The sequence below is a fragment of the Notolabrus celidotus genome, chromosome 5, assembly GCF_009762535.1.
Source record: "Notolabrus celidotus isolate fNotCel1 chromosome 5, fNotCel1.pri, whole genome shotgun sequence".
NCBI classification, from domain to species: domain Eukaryota; kingdom Metazoa; phylum Chordata; class Actinopteri; order Labriformes; family Labridae; genus Notolabrus; species Notolabrus celidotus.
The window spans coordinates 1,279,660-1,285,659 of NC_048276.1; the positions used below are offsets into that span (position 1 = coordinate 1,279,660).

Here is a 6,000-nt window from a genome sequence, read left to right on the forward strand (position 1 = left end):
AAATTAAATTAATTAAAATACAATCAATAAATACATTGAGATAAATAGCAGAAAAATAAATGAAATAAATTCAGATAAAAACCCAAAAAATTAATTAAAACTAAAATCTTTATAATTAAGTCAATACAATAAATTCAGATATATACACCAGAAAATTTAGAAAATCATTACAATGATAAAAAATAACATAAATACTAGAAATATAAAATCAGTATAATAAAATAAAATCAAATACATACCAGAAAATAAAATAGAATACAATTGTTTTATGAAATCAATAAAATAAAATCTGATGAATATCAGAAAAATCAAATACAATCATCATAATAGTTAATAAAATAAATTCAGACATATACACCAGATAAATAAAACAACATTATAAATAGATATTAAATAACATAATACCAGAGAAATTAAATACAATTATATGAAATATAACAGAATCAGATAAATAGAATAAGATCAATACAGGAAAATAAATCAGATACTTAAATAAAATACATTTTAAAAATACAATACAATAACAAAGTATATATGATTGAATATAATTTAAATTAAAAGGATTCTAAAACAATGGTTATAATAATAATAATAATACATTTTATTTTGGGCGCCTTTCAGATCACCCAAGGTCACCTTACAGATCATAAAAACTACTCATTAAAACATCATAAAAACAAACAAACAAAAAGTAATAAATAAAAACTAAAAACTAGTGAGGTGCAGAGAGTCCAGTTTAGAGTGAATATGCCAGTTTGAACAGGTGAGTTTTGAGTTGGGATTTGAATGATGTAATGGTTATAATAATCCTAAAACAGCCCAGGGCTTAAAATAATTTACTCCAATTTAAAAGCCAGATTAGAAAGGTAAGTCTGAAGTGTAATTTTAAAAACAAAGAGAGAGCTCATTGTTTTACAATCCAGAGAGTTCAGACTTAACATACAAACAGAAAGCTCTCTGGCTGGAACCTGTGAGGGACACATGAGGGAGGAAAGGAAACAAAGGAGGGAGGACACACATGCAGACTAAAAGATCAAAAGGTCAAACAAAAACTTACTCTACAAGTCCAAGAAAAATAAAATCCACAACATCCAGAACATGAGGGAACCCCCAGGAGGAGGAGGAGGAGGTAAACACAGAAATCACAGGGAACATGTGATGATCCAACAACACAAGGGAGGAACACACAGAGACACTCAGTAACGAGCTACAGGTGAGGACACAGGTGAGACTAACGAGGAGAGAAACACACAGACAGGAAGTAAAACTAAAGCAGACACACAGGGAGTGAGACCTTCAAAATAAAACAGGAAACACATTTGACTTGATTCAGAAAATACACACAAGGAATACAACACAAGACATGGATCAGGAAGACATTAGGATAACTGAACTAATACAGAGAGGAGGGAAACAAGACATGAAACACAAGATAGACCTACAAAATCAAAGATAAACAACACAAAGAAAATACTAAACTGAGAAAGCTTTACATCTCTGAAGAGTTGAGCTCCAAAGGTTTACAAACTGTGCATGAATGTGGAGGCCTCCCTTCCCCTGATTGTGAAGAGTGAAGCTACAGGTATGTTTGTCTTTGCATTCCTCCTCCAGGAGAACACATCTGTCAACAGAGCTGTCCATAAATCCACCTTTAGTGTCAATGAACAAATTCAAACTCTGAGAAATGAATAAGTCAGCATGAAAAGAACTTCCTGCTTTGAGAGGACACGTGGAAGGAACATGTATTTAAGGGGTACTTTAATTTTCTATTTGACCCATGTTCCATCTGTCATCATGGAGAAGGTGGGGTTTGTTTATGACCTGTATTGAAGGCAGTCACTGGAGGGAGCTGTAGAGCAGTGGCGTACTCAGGCTGTTTGAGGGCAGGGGCGACTCCTCTCAAACCCTGGTACTCACGCTTAGGGATCATTTCAATGTATTGATTCAGAGGTAACAAGAGGGGGGGTCTGAGGGTCCTCCCACACTTAGTCCCTGCATATTTTTGTCTCCAATGTGGTGGAAATTGAAATATATGAAAGGTTGTATGTAAACATGTATATTATTGATTATATTAAATAATCATGACATCATTATTAACTCTAAGGGCATGAAGAGAGCATTTTTTTGTGTGTGTCCTCACTAGAGCGCCCCTTTTCTCTGATTCAAAGCCATCAGGGAGAAACTGTTAAACCCCCGATCTGAATTTAGCCTCCACACCCTCCTGTGTCATCGCTCTTGTCTGCTGCATGGCGGTGGGCTTCACATACAGACCAGCCTCATTTCATGAAATATTTCCTGGTTAATTTGATGAGGAACATCCTGTTCCGATTAGACCTGCACGAGGGCGAGGGTTAAAAATAACCCGCGAGAATCGGTGACGAACGACCTTCTTCGATACACCCGGCGCCCCACACGCCCGAGGAACTGAAACACCTCGCTGAGCAGATAAGGAGCTCTGACATGCATTTTAATGGCAGGCTGAAGGCAGAGTCTCTGTGTGGCTGTCAGGACAACTTTTTAAAAAATGTTCTCTCACTGGAAGCTCTCTCTTAAATTGATGTATTGGTTGAATGTGTTTAATGCAGAATAAAGTTCATGGTTTTCTCTAAAGCTCCTCAACAGACAGAGGATTTTAACTCTTTCACTTCTGGAGGCACATGCATTGAAAATGTAACCTTGCAGAAGCTTGAGTAAATGCATGGACATGCTTTTATTTAGTTACAAAAACTCAAAGTCATCTTTCTGGTACAGAACTGAACAAAACACTGGATCCCACACACGAACAGGATGCTGTGATATCCTAAAATGTGCCTGGGGTAGGAATAATTCAGGTTTGACTGTATTAAAAAATGAAAAATAAATAAATACTAATAATTATTATTATAATACAAATACAATAAAAAAAACACCACATGTGATATGTCTTGCTGCTATAGGCCTAGACTGCCGGGGGAACTGGCACACTGACACACTGGGATCCTAGCTCACCTTCTTTCCCCCAACCCCTTCATCACATACTTTAACTCTGCCTGTCCCATTAAAGTTACTAACCATAGACCTTTCTGGAGTCCCTGAGCTCCATTGTCTCGTAGATTCCTCTGAGCTGCCGTAGACGTCCTCCTGCTGTGGACGATCTGGACTCCAGCTGATACGGACGATCTGGACTCCAGCGGCAACAGCTTCTACGACTCGTCATCACTATCACCTCTCTCTCTTACTCCCCTCTATCTGTCTTTCCAGACCCAACTCAGTCGAGGCATGATGGCTGTCTAACATGAGTCTGGTCCTGCTGGAGGTTTCTGCCTGTTAAAAGGAAGTTTGTCCTCTCCACTGTAACTTGCTAAATACTGTGAGGTGCAATGCTCATGGTGGATTAAGGTGGAGTCAGACTGAGTCTTACCCTGTCTTGGTGTTGGGTCTCTGTTCATAACTTGACATAGAGTGGTCTAGACCTGCTCTGTTTGTAAAAGCGTCTTGAGATAACGTTTGTTGTGATTTGGCGCTATACTAATAAAGATTGATTGATTGATTGATTGATTGATTGAAAATCAATGAGAACAACACAACATGTTCTGAAAACTGCATTTTCTTATAATGCACTTCAAGCATGGAGTAACCTTCACAAAGAGCTCTTGAAGAGATCTTTCTGCACTCTGCATATTAATAGTTGGAATAAAGACCTCCTGGAAGCATTGTTCTGGTCCGCTTTGCTGCCTGTTGTAGTCCTGCCTATACGCCACACTCTCCAGCAGCACTAAAACTTCCCTCCATGATGCCTCCACACAGCAGCACCTCCCAGCATGTCATTAAAATTCCATTTGAAACCATGGAAACCAAGTTTTTCTCAATACAAGAGGTCAGCTGCAGCTTGTGGAGAAGGTGCCAGGGACGCCCACGCTGGCAGGTTAAAGGTCAATCCTCGACTCCAGCATCAGGCACCAACAAATTATTCATGAGTACACATCTGTTTCTTTATTTGTGCCGCTCGTGTCCCCGCCATGTTTGACTTCCTCTCTGTTGTTCTCCTGGTTCCTGCTGTTACTCGTGTCACCTGAACAAACCGCATTCACACAAGTCTCTGTGCTGTCGTGAAGGTAAGACTTCATTTATCCACCACCCCCCCAGAGCTTCATGCTTCATGCTCTGCACTCAGAAACTTCTCTGTACTTAATTGAACCTTAAGTTTCATAAAGAACAAGGTAACAATACAACAGACACATCTCTGTGTTTGCTTTCACTTCACATGAGGTGTAGGAGGCTGCAGGAATGAATAATGCTAAAGGAAAATCAATGGGTCATCTAAAAGTCCTGAGGTTCTGCTGTAAAATGTGTCAAATGTAGCCTGAAACACTCAAAGGTGACAGATAACCTCAGAGAATATTCACAGTCAGTTAGGTGTGCAGGACTAAGACCGGACTCTATGTTCTATTATTAACAAAGATCCAGGATCAGATCCAGTCCCATCTTCCAGACAGGACTCAGTCTGATCTCATCTTAATCCACCATGAGCAGAGCACTTTGCAGCATTTAGCAAGTTACAGTGGCAAGGACAAACTTCCTTTAACAGGCAGAAACCTCCAGCAGGACCAGACTCATGTTAGACACACATTTAATGATGGTCTAAAGACGTTTATGAGGGATGCATCCGGCTGAGAGTCTCCAGTTAACAGGGTCGCTGTTTAAACCAAAACACCGGCCGATCTCTGCGATCACGGCTGAGTTCAAAAGGATTTTAAAGCCGTGTTGAAACGTCTTTGCTGCTCGCGCTTATCTCCTCTCACGTGTTGATTCAGTGAATCCATCTGTGATGAAATATAGCACCATCTAAAACAGACCAGCTGAGTCTCTTCATGCTAACAGGCTAACTGTTGTGTTGATTCATTCGGGGTTTTTTTCCATGTCTTTAACCGCAGACGCAAAAATTCTGCTATGGAGCACAATTTCAAATTTGAGGAAAATTAATTTTTCGACAGGCTCTGGGTCAACTTTTTTATCATCTGTTTTTGTCAAAAAAAAATTTTCAATTTTTTTTTCAAAACAGTTTTTTTTTTTTGAAACTTTTTTTTCAAAAAAAAATTTTTTCAAAAAAATTTTTTTCAAAAAATTTTTTTTTGCAAATTTTGTTTTTTTAAGTTTTTTTTTACATTTATTTTTTTTTTCAAAATTTTCAAAAAACCATTCACAGTCATTTTTTTTCCATTTGTGATGAATGGCATTCATTTTTGTTTTACTGCCCTCTACTGGTCTGGTGGTGTAGTGCCAAAGGATTTTAAAGCCGTGTTGAAACGTCTTTGCTACTCGCGCTTATCTCCTCTCACGTGTTGATTCAGTGAATCCATCTGTGATGAAATATAGCACCATCTAAAACAGACCAGCTGAGTCTCTTCATGCTAACAGGCTAACTGTTGTGTTGATTCAGTTGGGTTTTTTTCCATGTTTTTAACCGCAGATGCAACATTTTCACTTTTTTTCATGTTTTTCTGCTTTTGGAGCAAAATTTCAAATTTGAGGAAAATTAATTTTCCGACAGGCTCTGGGTCAACTTTTTTATCATTTGTTTTTCTCAAAAAAAAATTTCAAATTTTTTTCAAAACATTTTTTTTTTCGTAACAATTTTTTCAAAAAAAATTCGTTTTTAATTTTTTTTTTTCAAAACATTTTTTTCTAGTTTTATTTTTACATTTTTTTTTTTTTTTCAAAATTTTCAAAAAAACATTCACAGTCATTTTTTTTCCATCTGTGATGGATGGCATTCATTTTTGTTTTACTGCCCTCTACTGGTCTGGTGGTGTAGTGTCAAAGGATTTTAAAGCCGTGTTGAAACGTCTTTGCTACTCGCGCTTATCTCCTCTCACGTGTTGATTCAGTGAATCCATCTGTGATGAAATATAGCACCATCTAAACAGACCAGCTGAGTCTCTTCATGCTAACAGGCTAACTGTTGTGTTGCTCAGAATGATACCTGCCTGTCCGTCTGCTTCTATGGTGTCATCTGTGATG

General features: G+C 37.9%; 1 protein-coding gene across 1 annotated transcript in view; it reads right to left on the reverse strand.

The window, feature by feature from the left end:
* Positions 1-1,199, reverse strand: part of LOC117813322 (gamma-aminobutyric acid receptor subunit beta-2-like) — a 196,973-nt gene extending 195,774 nt beyond the window's left edge. Inside the window, exon 1 of the mRNA XM_034684479.1 lies at positions 1,058-1,199. The gene's annotated coding sequence lies outside the window, so the exon portion shown is untranslated. The remainder of the gene's footprint in view (positions 1-1,057) is intronic.
* Positions 1,200-6,000: the final 4,801 nt, after the last annotated feature.